A 19,617-nucleotide genomic window follows, 5' to 3' on the forward strand; every position below is an offset into this window, starting at 1 on the left:
TGTATCAGCCTTGGAGGAGATTATGTTGAGAAATAAAAAAAAAATTCTTAAAAACGTTGTTTTTCTTGGTCAGGCCGGAAACTTATCAATCCACCCTCATATATATACACGGAAAAAAACCTAATATTCTTAAAGTTTTGCGTGTGAATTCAGTCCCTTCTACTATGTAATCAGCTTTTTTGGTGGGCCTGTGTAACTAGAAATTCCCTAGGCTTCCCCCTAAATTTTACACCCAAAGAGAAAGTGGAACAAGCCCAAAAAATTTCGGGTTCAAATTTAGATTTAGCACGCAAATCTGCAAATGATATGGCATTTTTCGCCCGTAGAAATCTATATAAAATGAGAAAGACTTTCAATTTCCCTATAATTACCCAAGCTAGAGGAAACAGGAGGAAAACTAGAAAATTTATGTATAAGTCTTTGGCGTTAAAAAGTATGCCTGAGGTAAATCCAATCTCCTCATTTCTTCGAATGTTTCAGCTTTAAAGGAAAGCGAAAAAAGAGAGAAAGAGTAGTAAAAACCACTGCTTCCTAATCACTAAGTCCAAAAACGTAGAATTTTAATAAAATAGGTCACGATCAATTTTCATATAAAACCAATACCTTCCATTTAAAATGAGAATTTCTTGATTATAATGATCATAATAAAAAATGTGAAATGACACAATTACACAGGTTGAATAGATTTGGACCCAGAAACCAGAATATTCATTTCGGAAGGTTTTTTGGATACTGAATTCAAATATGAGGTCCAAATTTCTCAATTAGCTCTGATTTTAGAGATATCCTAACCTAAAAGTGCAAAAACAGCAATTTTCGCCTGTATTTGAAGTTATGTAGCATCAAATTGTTCAATTCCCTCAAAAAACCACAAACGCTATCTTAAATTAGAAGTCTTGCACTTTCGAAATGCTGTTGAGTTTGCTAGAATATCTTGTTTTTTCTGAGATATCACATTTTTCAATTTTTTTTTGTGAGTTTACCTCTGTTTAGGGCACAAATCGCTGTTTTTGCACTTTTAGGATAGGATATCTCGGAAACCAGAGCCAATTGAAAATTTTGAATTTTAGATTTGGATTCGACATAACAAAAACCAACGGAAAAGTATATTCTGGTTTCTAGTTGATAGAGTCGACCTGATTTTGTTGGCCGCTATTGTCTAAGAAGGAAAATCTTGACAATGACAACGTCGTTATTTCACATCTATGTGAGATCACGAAAACTTATGCATTTATTTGTATTCTGATGATGCAATGAAATATTTTTTCATTACAGCTGTTAACTATCTTATTTACTATAGCATTAATCAGTTTTTTCTCCACTTTGCGAAAATGAGGATTTTCTATACAATCGTTCTTACTTGGGCGCTCATCTCCAAATCTATTGGTGAATATAATTATATAAAAAAAATATGACAAAGCCACCGAACCTCATCCTCGGGTTGCTAATAGAGGGTCCCTCTACCAAGGTTTTTTGCTGAATATAGTTACAAAAACAAATAGGCAGTCGCGGAGAATTGCTCAGGGGTGGTCTCGAAGGAATTAACCCCCAAGCGGAGGTGTCAAAACCGTGTCGAAAGCTGAATGGCACCTGGGTGAGGTGTCTCGAACGTTGACTCTAAGATACCAGGCTAACTCTCAGAGTACGCAGCCTTATCCTTGCATGCAAGGCTCTACAACGATGGATGAACCTCTTTTCCTAGTTCTTGTGAGAACAACAATGACAATACCAAACGTAGTTGTAGTAAGTGCTGGTCAAAACAACAGAACGCGCAGGGCTCCCGACAATGGGTCGGCCAATAATGCCGACCACTTTAAAGCTGGGGGAGCCAATGAAGATGGATTTAATGCGATGAATCGACGGAATCTCGGGACCTGTAGGTGGACGGAGCGACTGAATCGCGACTTGCTAGTGTGATACGATGCAAGTGTGGCCCCTGAACGGCGTTACATGGCACGACTGCATGCTTTGTGGTGCGAGAAACACCCGGAGCTATCGCAATTTTCGCTTAACTACTCCGAAAAAGGGGCTATGTAAGCGAAACGCCTACTCTACCATAGCCAGAACAAGCCGACAACAGAGAAAGAGAGGCGACACTAAGAACAACAGCGGACAGGCATATAATAGAGGAAGAGCGATGCTTTATCACCCGGAGAAACATCAAAAACAAGGTTTCTCTCAAGCCTAAAGATCTGGCTGAAATGGATGACAAGCTTTGTGCTTGAAGTCTTAAAACTTTACAAAATCTGCCCATGCATTATTAACTTTCTAAGGCATGCGATGAGGCTCTGGGGTACAAGAATCAAGTACTTTGATCATGGACAACCAAGGATAACTAGGTCAATACGCTTTACGACGGGTATATTTCAAGGAAACTCCTTCAGCCCACTTTGGTTCTGTTTAGCGTGGAATCCATTAAGCAAAACACTAAACAGCATGTCTCATGGGTTCAGAATTCATGATAATGAGGATGGTCATCAAGTGACCCATCTTCTTTAGATGGACGACATGAAGCTGTACGCAAGTTCAGGCCAAAAACTGCAGCAAGTGATCGATGACACAAAGCAGTTTTCCAATGATATCCACATGGAGTTCGGACTAGATAAATGCAGAACAGTGCATTCAATCACAGGGGAATTAGGGACCGCAGAGTTCGAGAACGAGTTCGAAAATGACATCGAGGCAATGGCTACAGGCGAATCATATGAATATCTGGGTATTCTTTAATCTAAGTGTATTCAACATATGATAGTTAAGACAAGCCTAACGACTCCCTTCACTACAAGAATCAGGCTCATAAAATGGTCTAACACCGACCTTGAAAAGTTAAACAGAATTGTTCGCGTAGAAATGACGAAGCGCCGAATGCACGATAGAAATTCAGCGATTGAAGGGTTAGTTTTACCACGACATTTAGGGGGTAGGGGCTTTGCAGATGTCAAAAACTGTGTGAGTCACAAGTTATACAGTTGCGAGATTATTTTAACAGCAAACGAAATGTTGCGCTTTACAGTACCATCTGTCAAGCGGATCTTGAATACACGTCCTTAAATTTGTCCTCAGACGGGGCCTTAAATATTAGGGTAGAAACCATTAAGGAATTAGAAATACAATGGAGGAAGAAAGCCATCTATGGCGAGCACCCCAACACGTTAGATCAAAATGAAGTGGACAGTGAGGCATCTAATATTTGGCTAAGAAAGGGTCTTCTGTATCCAGAGACGGAAGGATTCGTCATTGAAATACAGGACAAGGTTGTGAGCACCAGGAATTATCACAAACACGTGTTACATCAAGATGCGTTTGACCGGTGCCGATTATGTGGAGATACCAACGAATCCATCGAGCCTATTATTGATGGCCATCGCGAAATCGCTCAGAGAGAATATACGCACAGACATAATGATGTAGCGGGTATTATAGATCAAGTTTGCCCTAAACATAGGACTCTTAAAAGAATGAATGCCATTTAGTAGATACATTCCAATGCTCGTTTTAAAAAGCGAAGATTACATCATTGACATTGCTTGTCCGCTTAACCGAAATTTGCAGTAAACCTATACTACCAAGGTCCACAGGTATAGCGAGTTAAGGCATGACGTAAAGACCTTATGGAGGAATGTGAATCATGCATCTATTCATCCCATTGTGATTTCAGCTACAGGCAATGTGCGCGCAAGATGTACTGAACATCCGGAATATTTAGGAGTCAGTAGGGCATTGACAGCAGCTCAGTAGGGGTTTTATTAAATACCTGTCGCATTGTAAGAAACTTTCTTGGTCATCAGGAAGCGAGCGACTAAAAACCCGTGGAGTGGCAGATGTTAGCTCTAAGAAATCATCCAGGGGTGACTGTTGCCACCTCTAATGCTCGTGGCAGCTCGTAATTGTATACCTATAACATCATCGGAGCAGGTTTCAACCATCGTATTAAATTATGTGAATTAACTTATAACACTCTAATCTTTAAAAAATTTAAAATGGTAATACATTAATAATAATAATAATAATAATTAGAAGAAGAAGAATGTATATTCAGCAACCTCGAAAAACCTCTCCTACAAATTTGGAAAGAAATCAACAATTTATTGAGATTACTAGTCCGTGATGTTGGGTCCGCCTTTTTATTTTTTAAATTTCTGACAAAAGATTCATTATCAGCGATCTCTAAAACTTCCTCATAATACTTTTGAAAAGAACCAAAAATTTATTGATTATGCTCGTCCGCCATGTTGGATCCGTCATTTTGGTTTTTGAATCTCTGACATCAAATTCTTAATCAGCGACATCAAAACCCCCCTTACGTTAATTTTGATGAGAACCAAAAATATATTTATCATAATTGTCCGCCAGATTGGATCCGCCATTTTGTTTTCTGAGTTTTTGAGATCGGATTCGTAATCAGCGGGATATTTTTTTCTGCACTGCCGTGCTAAAGTTTTTGACCGCCTCTTCCTTATGACTGAGTAAGTTCTCTCAATTTCTAATATATATTAGAGCTCAAAAAATTTCTCATTCATTCGAAAATAATATTTTTACTAGTTATACTCATTATCAGTTGTGATACGATTAAAAAAAAGGTTTAGATGAGCTGAACCAGTTCAGAATATTTGTTAAAATAAAAATATAATTGTGCATTCAGAATGGGAGACCAATATTTTAGCACAGGAATAAGATCCTGAAGCAAAAGAACCATTATTGAACATAAAAAAGATAATACGATAATTATAAATTATTTTAAATTGTGCAAGTTCTTATTCAACCCGTTTTCATTTGGGAGATTAAGAACCTAATCTATAAGGTTCCCAATTAATACAGATTGCTTTTATATAATTAAAATCTGTGCCAGTGAAAAATTTTCATTTGTTAGTGTTCTACATTCATCTACATTAATTCGTTAGTGTGAAGTTTTGAATTCTGGGAAGATCGGATTAAATTCTAGCATGTGATCAAAAATCCATATCAATTTGGAAATTGCATAAAGTTTAAAAAAATAAAAACAGTAAACTTTAAAAGATTATATCGTGGAAAGTCAGAATGAAATCAGTCAGGGTTAGACGGTTAGGATTAAATAGAGGGATTTCTTAGATATAAAAATATCTTGAATGATTAGGCCGAAGATTTTAATTTAAAGCTTGAGGAAAAGCTACTTTAATTTGTAAAACAGAAATTCTCCTTTCGCTTTTGTGATCCCACATCTCCATTCTTATCATTAAAAAGAATCAAAAATTCATTTATGATTAGAGTCTAATAAAATCTTTACTTTCAAATTTAATACTCTATCAGGAGTGGTGCCGATGAAAATATACGGGACCAATTTCCTGAACAGAGAAAATTAAATCCGTCGAGAAATCGAACAGTTTTTGATACATTTCTATAACTGCGATTTAGCGACACAATTGAATTAATAAATCATTAGATAATTTTTTATAAAAAATCAAATTCTACTGAAAAACAAATGTGTGAAAAATGAATAATGACATTAACGTTAAATTACTTAACAGAAAAGAAGGAACATTGAAAAATATTAAATATTTTGGAAGATATGGATCATTTAAGAAAACTTTGAAATTTACACAACTTTTGCAAAATCTTATCTAAAAATAGACGAACAACCAAAAACTTCTGCACGGCAGTGCACGTTTTGGTAAATTTTTTATCAATAGATAAATTTGGAAAGTCTTACCGTAATTAACATTAAAACTAAAGAATTATTTGAATTATAAATTACGATTTATTGCAGTCTTTGTACTATTAATTTAATTTAAAAGTGTCTAAACCGCAATATAATATTCTTTCTGGTGCAAAATCTGATCAAAACGCAAGTACCCTGTAATTACATTACATGCTAAATTAAATATTATTTAGTCCATAATGAGTGTTCAAAGAGTAATTTTCAACCAAAAGCTTACAACTTTGACCCTTCTTATGGCACCAGTCCCTAAAAACTGTATACGTTACTAAAAGATTTTTGAAAGAAAATTTGTAGACCTTTTTGAGTTGAACAATTGTATGCATTATATTTGATCTTAAATTACACATTGTGGCCGAAAAATAGAACCATATATTTTTTCAAAAGCGTTCTTCATTTATAAACTAGAGCCAGTAAGGTGATGAACAATATCTTGCTAACGATATCATCCAACCTTTTTAGGTTTTAAAAAGTATACTAAAAGTTAATTAAATCAAATAATTTCTTTAAATTTTTCCCCGTCCACAGCAGGCGAAAAAAGAAAGAAAAATATTCAAAACCTTCACTTCTCAATCAGTAAGCCACAAAATGTCGAATCATAAAAAATGTAAAATGATACAATTACCTGTGAAGGAAAGTCTCGACAAAAATAAACTCCGTTATCTCACTTATACGTGAGATAACAGCTCCTTATGTATATATTTGTAATTAGATGAGTCAATGGTATATTTTTCAAGATACATTTTTCAACCAAATTATTCACTGTAGCATTAAACAGTTTTTTCTCTATTTTGTAAAATGAGGAGGTTCTATACTTTCATTCTTTCTTTGGTGTTCATCTTTAATTTTAATGGTGAATATAATAATATAATATCTCTATGATTCGTATTACATTTTATATGAATCACGTATAAATGCAGCTACTTGTCCGGCCTGTGGAACGAATTTAAAGACCATATTTCCAGTTTATAATCACACAATAGCTATTTGTGTATTTACACTATACAGACCAAACATTTATTTTTTAAGGTATTTTGTACGCGTCCTATTTCTGAATATGAGAACATCGAGCTATTATTTTAAATGCAAAACAAAGGATTCTGGAATCCCATCAGTAGTCTCATTTTAGTACCACTTGCGATCATGTCCAAATTATAACGTCATAGATATACGTGGCCATTACATAGTACCTACAAAATTGAAAAGCAACACTTAAGCTTGGTTCATTCGTCTCGCACTGAAAACATATGCCAATAATATGACTCAATTTCCTACGTTGCATGCGTGCTCTTTAACTACATTTTTTCAAATATCGTAAATACTATAAATCAAATCGAAAACTGTGATTTAAACTTCCGAGCAATTATTCAAATTTTGAAAGAGCTGAAAACTGTTGAATTTTTTTCTAATCGCGAAATTTAACTGGCATGGTTTCTAAATATATTTGATATATTGTAATGAATTTAAATGAAATTTCCTAATCCTTCAGAAAAGTAATCAGCAAGAATAGTTTTAAAATATATTTAGTATCTAGCGAAAACTTTGAATGAAATTTTTGGATCTATGAAAAAAATAATTTTTTCTACTTTTTGAAAATTTTTAAATCTTTGAAAAGTATATAACTTTTACTTTTTATTTAGATACTTTCCAAGTCTTTTACTCATCTATAAGAAACTTTGACAACAATTTATAAAATTTACAGAAAAAAAACTTCAAAATTTTGAAAATGCTCATAATTATTAATTTTGGTTGAAAATATCTGATTAACAAACATGCAGACATGCAGACAAACATACAGACATACACCGACCAAATTTTATGATTTCCGGATTCAGTGCATGCCGAAACGTAAAGACCCGTGAAAAACCAGAGATCAAAAATTTGGAGGATTACATTACACTTTCATAAATGAGAATGTAAAACTATAACGGAAAACGTTCTATGGATGTTTGAGCTGTTTGATGACACATGATTGAACTAATGCTCTAGGTGTACTAATAATCTAATCTTCCAGGTTTGGAACACATATTTTCTTCGGGTAAGTGTGGTTGTTACAATACTTCAGGGTATATGAAGCAAGTTCCTCGAGAAATCAAGATTGAACCGATGGCTCAGGCGTCAAAAACAAATCTTCAAAGAAATCTGGTCTTTGCATTATTTTTGGGTCTTTGAAGTAAGTTTCCGACTGCAGGAACCCTAAAGTTCTGTAAGAACAAGAATTTCCCAAGGGGAATGTGTTTTTCACACCTTGAGCATTAATTCAATCTTGCGTCCTCACGGAAATCATTTCAGGTATCTTGAACTATTGTAAAAAATAGACTTCTTTGAAAATGATGTGTTTGTACACTTGGGACTTGGACTAGATTCCGTGTCCTTGAGAAACCCACTTCAGGGACCTTGAAGTGCTGTTGAAACCACACTTCCGCGAAGAAGATGTGGGCTTCTACCTTGGTCATTGGTTAAATCTCACGTCTTTAAGCCACCCACACCAGGGAACATCAAATACTATACTAGGATCTCGACTTAAAGGAACCTAATATAACAGATAAGGTAATCAGAAGGAACGAGAGAGAAGAGCTCTGTGGGTCAGCAGAGATGCGTAGTGTACGATACAGCACTGTTAAGTGCCGCAAGAAAGAAGAAGAACATTTCGGATAACTCTGATTCACCGTGAAGGGTAGTGAGGCTACCCCAGAAACCCCAAAAATTGCTGTGCCAGTGTATAAAAATCCGACTTCCCCTAGAAAAATGTGTTTTTTACACCTAGGGTTTTTTCAATATTGGATCATCTAGGAAAAAAGATTCGATAATCTTGTAAGGTATTCAAAATGCAAAATTTTTTTTGCTCTGACTTTTTTTACAACTTGCATTGTTTGGCTTAAAATATTCATTTTAATTTGTTTTTTCGAATTTTGAAAATGCAATAACTCCGGTAATTTGTTTTCATAAAAAACGTCATTAAGGTCAGTTTTAATTTTGTTTTCACGGGCAAAACAAAAAATACAAGTCCTACAAAACAATGATTGATAACAAATATTTATATCTTTTTTGGACGAAAAACTTTCGTCGTATTTTTTTCATATCTTGTGTTTCTGGCCTACAAAATTAATCTTTTCAGTTTAAGGTTGTTCTTAACAAATAAAGCCAAAAATACGCATCCTATCTAGAAGTAATTCCTAACAAATTTCTTAAAAATAAATTGTTTATCTTTTTAAGTACTACGAATAGCCGTACATACAATTTTTAAATCTAAAAAAGTTGTCTTAACAATAATCAAAATGCGCTCGCTTTAAAAAATGTTATCCAAGATGGTTGGTTAACCAACTGAGCCTTGAATGTAAGACCCTCTAATAAGTTGACCAAAAGCCAACCGAAACTTTTAATTCTTTTGATAGTCATCATACAAAAAAATAAAAGTCTACAGACACACACAGACACACAAGTTAAAACTTTTGTATTGATCCAGCAGGTCTCAAACCTTTGATATTTGAGAAAAACAGGGGGGGGGGGGATTTTACACGAAGTTAGTACCCTCTCTGATGAGAATTTAAAAAAATGTATTTCTTTTTGCAGAAATCAGTTCTCAGTTCGACGGGAATCCTCATAGCAAACGCAATCCTGGTCATCCTTCTTCTGGCAAACAACATACACCTGACCGGACTACTGGAGAGGATTCTCCTTCTCGCACCAGGTCCAGGTCTCCTGTTAGCGGGCCTCCTTCTTTTAAAGTACTTGGATATTCGCTTGAACAACTTGGATTTATTCGGCTCATTCCCCACAAAAATCAGAGCCTTTCATACGAATTTCGAAGTTACATTTTTCCAGCTGGTATACCGATTAGTTGGAGAGCAGACGGAACCAAATTTAGTACTGTGCAATGTCAAGAACACATTGTATTATCAACATCCAATGGTGACGTTTTTGCAATATTAACGGATAGAGGGATATTATCTGGAATATATAGGTCACAAAGGGGTTATCCGAGAGTAAAAATAAATATAAAAAGCGCCGCAATTGATAAATTAACCGCAGATGAAATCAGGGATTGTCCAGTGGGGAAAAATCACCCAATCTTCCCACAAAGCTTTGTTAAAGCTTTGTCAAATTATGATTCCCTACAGTTCAAATGGAATTCCGAAAGCAAACATACTTCTGGATCTTCTTCTTCTATCAGACAACGTTCACCAGACCGATTTTCTACTCCAAACGTGTCTCTTAACCGTGAAAGGTCCAAGTCTCCTCCAATCAGGCCTCCTTCTGACAAAGTACTTGGATGTACAATGGAACAACTAGGATATATTCGACTTACTCCTTGCACAAATCAGAACCTGCAATTTGAATTTCGAAGATACGTTTTTCCCACCGATAAACCAATTCGGATGATAAGAGGTTTAATCACTGATGCGTTTAGGCCAACCGAAGAATATATTGTATTATCAACATCCAGTGGGGACGTTCTTGCAATATTGGAGCAGAGTGGAATTCTTCGTGCAATATATAGGACAGGTAGATCTCATCCGCGAGTAAAAATAAATATTATAAGTGCCGCAGTTCATGACATGACTCCAGACGAAAAGAGGGATTGTCCAGTAGGCAACAATCACCCAATCTTTCCAAACAGCTTTATTAGAGCATGTTCAAATTATAATTCGCTACAGTTCAAATGGAATCCTAATGGTGAACGTACTCCCTATACTTTTTCTTCTGCCAGACAGCATTCACCTGACAGGTCTTCTCATCAGGAGCCCCACCTCGATACCAGGTCCAGATCTCCTCCAGGCAGGCCTCCTTCTCATGAAGTACTTGGATATCCTCTTGCAAAACTTGGCTATATTCGGCTTATTCCACAGAAAAATCAGAATCAGCAATTTGAATTTCGAAGATACGTTTTTCCTGCTACTAAAGGAATTCACTTAAGGTTAGAACCTAATAAATATGTGCTCGTGCCCACACGAGAACATATTGTATTATCAACATCCTATGGTTATGTTTTTGCAATACTGGAGTATACTGGGATTCTTCGTGGAATATATAAGTTAAATAGGGAAAAGAATTGGACCTTTCTGCGAATAAAAATAAACATGATAAGCGGTGAAGTTAACTATATGACTGAATTTGAAATAAAGGAATGTAATGTAGGCAAAACTAACCCAATCTTCCCACGTTGGTTTGATAAAGTTATTTCAAATGAAGATTCTCTGCAGCGCGTCTATCATTAATTCAATGGAAAATAAGATAAACTAAAATATGGTATTCTTTGTAATCTGTAGTCGGATAAAAATTAAAATTAAAAATTTAAATGCCAACGAATTTTGTTTATCAAGGCTTCTTTTCCTTTATGTTTACCCAATGCCAATAAGGTCGACTACATTTTTTTCATTAAATACTCCAAATTCAAATATTTCCACGATTTTGTATTTTCAGACCCGATTTCTTTAAAAACATCATATCACCTACACCCCTGACAGATTTTTAATGATATTCGCAAAAGCAGCATATAACTTGAAGGGATTTGAATGCAATTAGGAAACAAACTAACATTTAAAAAGAAAGAAAGAAAATTCAAATTGAAATTTTGTTTAATTTTGGAGCAATCGGTTTTTCGGGCGAAACATAGCACTCTTACTGCTTCCCTTGAAGTAATGACGGATCTCAAATTAGCAATGGATAATAGCGAGATCAATATTGTTGTCCTGTTTGAGTTTTCGAAAGCTTTTGATATGGTTAACCATAAGTTACTCCTACAAAAATTAAAATCTTTCAACGTGTAAAGTTCTATCATCAAATGGTTTAAATCCTATTATAATAATCGGTCTCGCAGAATACTTAATACAATAAGTGGGATTTTTGACTGTTCGGAGGTCAAGGGTGGGGTTCCCGAGGGTTCTGTTCTGGCACCCTTTCTCTTTCATTTTGTTCACCTCTAATCTCGGAATGAACTTCAACATTGTAGCTACCACAAATATGCTAACGATGTTAAAGTATGCTTATCGGGAACGATTTCTTCTCTAAGTAGATTAGTTGTTCTAGTTCAGAAGGATATAGATCGCTTTACCCTCTGGGCCTGGTAGAATGGACTCACTCTTAGCCCGGGCTCGATTTTTAGATATTAATTTTGTGTTGGAGACACGCAGCCTCGTTATACACGCGCAATAACAGACACAGCGAAGAGAAGTCAAATAATATAATATTGAAGACAATTTGTAGAACATAATTCAAATAAAATTGTAATTTTATGATTGATTATTGCTTTTCAAAATAAGACTTACACGACGAAATTACTTTACTCGCGATTTCAGAAATTGAAAAGATTTTTTATGATTCAAAGATTTCAAGCGATTTTCAAAATTAAAATAACATTTTAATGGATTTATTCAAATTTTATATAATGATTGCATCATGCTTCCAGTCATTTTTAAGAATTAGGCAAGATTGGGTGGGCTATTACGAATTACGTAGATCAAAAGATTGATTATTTTAAAAAACCATAAGACCTGGCAGAAAAAAGGACTTTTTTAGAGACGTTTATTTTCAATTTTATTCTATGTTCAGGACCTCAAGTAATTTCTTTAATGAATGGTAAATGGAATCCAATATTATATTTATCACCAGCACTATTTTATTATTACAGTTACGAAAATTTTGCAAGCCACCTCAAACATTTGATAATCAGATAGGAATAATGTGATTTTCACGATCAAATTAGATTGCTTAAAATTTTAAATTAGATATATTAGTATCTCAGAAACAATTTCAAGATTCATTTTTTTTAAATGTTCAAATAACCAAACTTTTCAATTTAAAAGTGACGATTCTCTGTCGTAAGTGTGCCACTGATTTATTTTAAAAGTATCTAAACTCAAAATAATATAATTTTTCATCCGAAGTCTTATCAAGACAAAAATTAAATAATAGTCAATTATATAAACGAATTTAACATTTTTTTATTTTCCAAATTTAGTGTTTGAGCCTTTTGCTTCACCAATTTGTGGCGCTCATGCCGTTTTAGAATTTAATACTTTGATATTCAGGACTAATTGAAATGTTTAACTTTGTTACTTATAACCTTTTAGGATTTTCAGCTTTGCGCTTACGCCTTTTTTCTGTGCCAAATGTTAGCGCTAATGCCATTACTGGATTTCAAACTTTGGCGATCATGCCGTTTCATACGACAAACAGACCGACGCCCGTATGAAACCACATCAAGATATTTCGTTAATTCAAACATGAAAAATAATTGTTTGCCTCTTACAATTCGTTTGAAAAAATGGGCAAATTTTAAACATTTTTCACATCTTCGAACATTTCGTCGAAGTTCAATGAGATCACATTCGTCCGTGAGCGAATATTAACAATGGGGTTAAAGCACTTAGTATCATACAGTAATTCGTCACACCGATAAACGCACAGCGCAAAATTCATTGAACTACAAGTTTCGAAGCTTTTCGTAAAGAGTGCAATAACCGCGCGACAAACATTAAAGTTTAATTTTTATTTAGTAGCAAAATAAATGCTGCCCGCGCAGTAAGGTATAGAAAATAAACCAATAACCCATATTTTCCAGTAAATTTCAAAAAAAATTTTGTGCTTATGGCCAACGTTTCAATCAGTTCACTGCAGTGAATTCTACGGATGGTTCTGAAATACTATAAAAAAGAGCCATAATTAAAAAATGTCAAGGTGTGCGATCAGCGAATTCTTCTGGATCATTGAAAAGTGGAAAAATAGGGCGGGAATTTAGGCACATTTCAATTCGCGTTAGGAGAGTAGCAAGAAAGGCATCCTGCTTATCTACCCCAATATGCATGAAGGGGCGTATGCGAGGTTCATTCTAGACCCCCGTGTAGAGATCTAATATAAGTATGTACATCTATAATTTCATTCAGGTGATGCCGTGGTAAAATTATGGGATTCTTCTCGACAAAGTTGATACGAACATGCCGTAACCTTACTCCTAATCGTAAGAGGCCAGTAGAATCCAAAAATGGATTTAATTTATTCAAAGATGTTTTTGAAATTCCCTCTTTTTGGCTCAGTCTTCAGTTCAAGCGAGAAAGAACTAACTTTAACAGATTTAATCCAAAATATTTCGGCTTTTCCGATTTCAACCATACTGAGCGAACGAGTCAAACATTGACGCTTAGACTTTAGGAATTTAGAGTGTTTAAAACAAAGGCATCAACAAACCTCTTCAATGAGCAGTTACTCGGAGTATTTTGGGCTAAGAGAAAAATTTAAACATTGAATTGAATAGACTGTTGATTTCAGTCAATACGTGATGGCATTCTTCAACATGTGGTTCTAAGTTAGATGGTGTCGAGGAATCGTGGAGAGAGTCCCCTCGAAGCACAGTCGGCTGGATTATCTTTAGTAGAGATATATCGCCATTTGGCACGAGGGACAATCGCGTGAATTAGTGAAATTTTCAAGCTACATCGTGTCCATGAGGAATTTTAGCACCTTAGCAAGCAAGGTTGCCCCATATAATTCTAAACGTGGAGTAGATAGGTAATTAAGAGGGGCCACTTTAGATTTAGCTATTAATGATCAAACGTGAGCACTGTTCAAATCTTCACTAAAAATTGTAAGCTAAACAGAAGCGGACTAAGCTTTAAAAGAAGTGTCAGTGAATCCGTGAAGCTCATACTTTAAATTTTCTTGCAGTTAACCAGTACATCTAGGAATTTTCAGAGGTTTCAGTTACTCTAATGTATTGTGATGATCAAAACACGAAATCTGAAGGTCGATAGGCAACTTCTGATCCCAATCAAGCTTCCGTAACCAAAGCTCTTGCATCAACAACCTATTGGGTCATATAACTTATCTATTGCAGAAAGAACGATCCTCTTAGCTGTAGTCTCCAATGGAGGTAACGTTACCTTAAAATGAAACGAATCAGATTCAGGATCCCCAAGTAAGCATCATAAATAAATGTTCCAGGAAAAACTTTTCTTTGTCAGCCAAAGTCTCTAACAAAAAATAGTAGATTAGGCTGTAAGGGCGCCCTACATACCTTTCTGCAGTCCAGGCAATAAGCGCGAGCCATATTTATAAGCAATTAAAAATTAAATCTACTTGTTAGGAATTAAAGGGGTTAGGATCAGCTAAATTCAACTCAGGCAAAGCAGTTTTATTTCGTTAATCTTTTCTTTCAGGGACATATAAGGGGTGAGATAGAGCAATACTAGGGCTTAAATCAGGATTTTAGAATAGTTTTGCTCAGTCTTAAGTGAATTTAACCGAGCTGATTTTTTTGAAGCGCCAATATTAACTCTATCAACTGCATAAACTATTGCTTTAACCTTCTGAAAACTACGTTTCAAACTTTTTATTCCCTCTCTGAAATACAACAAAATTCTGTACCTTGATCCAATAAAACCCTAAATTTAAAAGCTTTATCATTATCAGCTTTAAAGGTAAATTCTGATGTTGCTAGTAATGTTAAACGCGATATATTTGGGTAATTATTTAAGAAATGGAATGGAAGCTCATTTTCTGAGTCATTATTGAGTGCGCATGATTTGCTTTTGCCATCTGAACTACACTACTAGTATCGTTATCTGGTGAAGTAGAAGAACCTGGAACTGTCAGTTGAGAATGTAGAGACGTAGTGTCAGCTGATGGCGATGTGATAGACTTGAAATTATTGAAATGAAGCAAGGTGTTATGTTTCCTACCGCACTTACTACATTTCAGTTTGCTTGTGCAGTGGAAAGAACTATGACCAGGCGTTAAACAATTATAACAACCGTAATGGCAAGTGACAACTTCTTTAGGACCTTCAACCGACAATGTTTTAAATTGACAACATTTAAACAATGTATAATTTTCCTTGGATGAGAGGCATTCGGAGGAGAAAGATTCATTATGACGAGTGGGTCACGTGACCAGATTCATACCTTACCACCACCTTTCTTGTTTCCTAACTTATTGTCACACGAAGCGCCACATCGACTTGAAAACTTGGGATAATAAATAAGAAGCATTAAGAAAGGTGGGTCTGGTACTAAAATTTAATAATTATAAAAAAAATTAATTTCTACAAAAAACTTTTTTCATAATTATACAAATTTAGGAACATACCCACCATTCTCAGTGCGTCTTGTCGTATATCCCGAATTTTCAACTTGATGTGGCGTTTCGTGTGAATATAAGTTGAGAAATAAAAAAAATGTGGGTCAGGTAGAAATTTTTTCAAGTAACCCACTCACCACATAGCCTTAAATACGCTGTAACAAGTGCTATCTTATTATTGTACATAATCCTCAGGAAATACACGTAAATTAATTTCAGAAAGTTTTACAGACAAAAAATGACGTCGAACAAATTGCGATTGACTTGACTATTATCCGCTGTGGTCGTTGAAGCTTGAATTTTTGAATGTAAAATTTTCCATTTCTCCTTTGATCCTAGAGTTTTAATTCTCGATTTTACTGTAGCTAACGTAATGTTGGATTTGCCTGCCTTTATAACATTAGTTTTAGTTCTCAATACGGACTGACAGACTTCTGTGTATTCCAAATCATAAAAATCATAAAAAATAGTTCTATATAGAAATAATAGAAAATACCCTGTAGTCTTAATTTTCACTCCATGATTTTCTCGATTCTTTTTCTTGCGATAAAAGTGATAAAAACAATTTTCTCTGATAATAAAATGTCACAGATTCTCAAAAGAATGTTTAAACCGCAAGTTATAATGATAATTTTATTACATGCCACAAACCAAATTTTAAACATTCACTATCTTGACGCTGTTCTTCCTAGTGCAGCTTTGTCACGAAAAAGTTTTTAAGTTCTTGAAAAATGTTATCTGCCTAAATGTTTTAAATAATTTTTCCTGAAAAAAGAGAATAATTATTAATTTATGTTGTACTTTACACACTAGATATTATCCCGCGTACGCATAATTAATTCCATCCTTAATACGGTTTCTTTACGTGCACCCTTTTTGCATGCACGCGTGCGACTTAGAATTATGATAGGAAATTAAAAAACATAACATAAAAAATAGATAAATATTGCAGCATTCATGTAAATTTTATTTTGCAACGTTATATATTCAATAATAATGTAAAAAATTTTCTGCAGTGTAGCAGTGTAAGGTCTATAAAATTCCGAAGAATCAGCTTACAACATTGTCTTATGAAGCTCCTTGGAAAGAGAAATCGTCAATTGATTATTAGATATTTGTAAAGGATCAAATTAAAAAGATACAAAGTATACTGAATATTCTTTAGTCAAAGCAATTCATATCACAAAGTACCACAGTGAACGTCAGGAATAAATTTTATCTTTAAATTGGATAAAAGTGCTGCAGCACGTTTATCCTATGAAATATAAAATTTATCTGACGAAAATATTTATATGATATACGTCAAACGACAGCGTCTGGGTTCACCGAAAAAAATTTCTGTATACATTGGAAAATGCCCTTTGCTTTTGTTGAACAAACCTTTAGTTTTTGTTGACCCTTATGAAGATGTCAAAAATTTTCAATAAACACTATAAAGTATAATCTAACCAAAATGCAGCCTATCTATCCAGTAAGTGTAGGTGCATGATTTTCTGGTTAAAATAATTTAAATAAAGTGAGATGTTTCAAAAATTAATGCAGCAAGGATTGTCAAGGTTTTGCAAGAAATTTTGTCAGAAAACCTAGAGGCAGCCGTTTAATATATCACAAATGTCAAATAAATATTTTCGTCACATAAATTTTTTCTTTCGTCGGATAAATCTTATCTTTTGTCAGATGATTTTTATATTTAGTCAGAAAAAAATGCTACAGCTTTTTTTATCGAATTTAAAAATAAAATTTATGCCTGGGGTTTACTGTGACGTCAAAAGGTTTCAGATTTCATAATATTATTCCGGCATCAAAACTCAAGAAACCTAGTAGTACGTCAAAATATTGAAAATTTAATTTTAACCCGATTAAAGAGAATTGATCAAAGTTATTTTTATGACTGGTGGTTTAAACATTCTTTTGGTCCTGTGTGGGCTTTTTAAAACGTAATTATTGTTGATTTTTTTAAAGTATATTTTCATGTTTAAAAATTCTTGACATTCTCAAACAAATAAAAATCGCAAGTGACGAAATCGAATTTTATTAACATTGGTCTTTTCGATTATTTTTCGAGTGTATTTCTCTGATAAAAAAGTCCCACACGTTCTTAGAAGAATTTTTAAACCGCAAGTTATAACGATAATTTCATTAAATTTCGCAATCCAAATTAAAAAAATTCGCTGTATTTCTTGTTGTTTCATTTAAAGTAGTTGTCCATGTATACCTTCGATAAGCGTAGTAGTTACATAAACACAGCATTGGCGTCCAGCTTCAACTTAAACACACATGCTTTGACTAATTTGTTTACATCACTTTTAATAGATAATTATTCAAAAAGTGCTTAATTTTGATAGTGTTGTGAAATTATCATCAGTATTAACTTATTTGTCAGTAAAACATCTAAAAAACACTTTCGCACCTTTTTACAACTTTGCCTCAAAACGTACAATCTGAGTTCCTGGTATAAAGGCTAAGGAAAAACGTCTTCTAAAAGAGACAGTGAAAAAAATAAAAATAAAAAAACTGGTGACCAATGATATGTCGTAAAAAAGAAGAATGAAAAAATTATAGTATTGAGAGCATGCAAGCTGCTCTTATTGCAATAAATGATTGCGCGCGCCATCAGCTAATAAGTGGGGATAGCATAAGACCAATGCACTCTATAAATTTATTGCGATACCGGTAACAGGTCTTTTTGCTTTTCTTTCCTTGAATTACCAGGACTTCTTACTCGATGAACTACCAGGATAGAGTCTCTTAGTTCATTCATCAACCTGTCATTGAAGACAGAGTTTTAATTGAAGAAGCTTCATTCAACAAGCACGCTACTCATAACGGATTCTCCTACACTCATTACAAACTTCCGTCAACTGAACTATCCAAATTCATCAGAATTCGGATAGTTAGGCGTAATTTTTCGGGAATTTAGTTTTTTTTAATGCATGATTGTAACAACTTTGCACTCCACGTTTATGTGGAGACCTCGTTGTGCACGTTTAGATTTTAGGCTGGGGATTTTAAATATATAAAAAATAGTGTGCGCAATTTTACTGTAACAACTTTACACTTTATCTAGCGATAAAGACACCTCTTTGTGCATGGTTGTGCTAGCTATTAAAACTTGCATGGGCATGTTTACTTTGAATTTTTATAAAACTGGAATCAGAAAGGAACTCGTAACGACGTCGCACTTAATTTAAATGATAAGACCTCGTTGTGCGAGTGAAATTTAGGAGAATCTAGAAAAAATTGGATCTAGAAATATGTAGGACAATCAGAAAGTCAGTACCAAATTTAAATAAAATAAAGTTATACTTTCTCGTAACGACTTTGCACTAGAGGTAACTTTTAAGACCTCGTTGTGCGAACAAAGTTTAAGCTCATTTATAAAAAGTCAAATTTAAACAAAATAAAGTTGTACTTTCTCGTAACGACTTTGCATTCAACGTAAATGTTCACACCTCTTTATGCGAATAAAGTTCAGGCTTATTAATGAAATTATCCAAATTTAAATAAAATAAAATTGTATTTTCTCGTAATGACCTTGTACCTTATTTAAACATGAGGACCCTGTTTTGCGAAAAAACATAAAGAAAATTTACACATTTAAATTATGCCAAATAATTTCAACTAGATCTTATGAGAGAGATCTATCACTAATCCACGCGATCATCTCTCCCTCGAGTGAATCCACAATCTATGATTTTTTTTACGATTTAAAATTTCAGTAGAAAATTTTACTTTAAAAGTAAGATCTACTTAGAGTGGGACGATGGTCGTGGGGGCTAAAGCGTAGGCTTTGGATCCACTCCTTCGGCTTGCGGGTTCGATTCCCGCCTCGCACTCTGGAAGAGTCTCGG

This window comes from Belonocnema kinseyi, chromosome 1, assembly GCF_010883055.1.
Source record: "Belonocnema kinseyi isolate 2016_QV_RU_SX_M_011 chromosome 1, B_treatae_v1, whole genome shotgun sequence".
NCBI lineage: Eukaryota > Metazoa > Arthropoda > Insecta > Hymenoptera > Cynipidae > Belonocnema > Belonocnema kinseyi.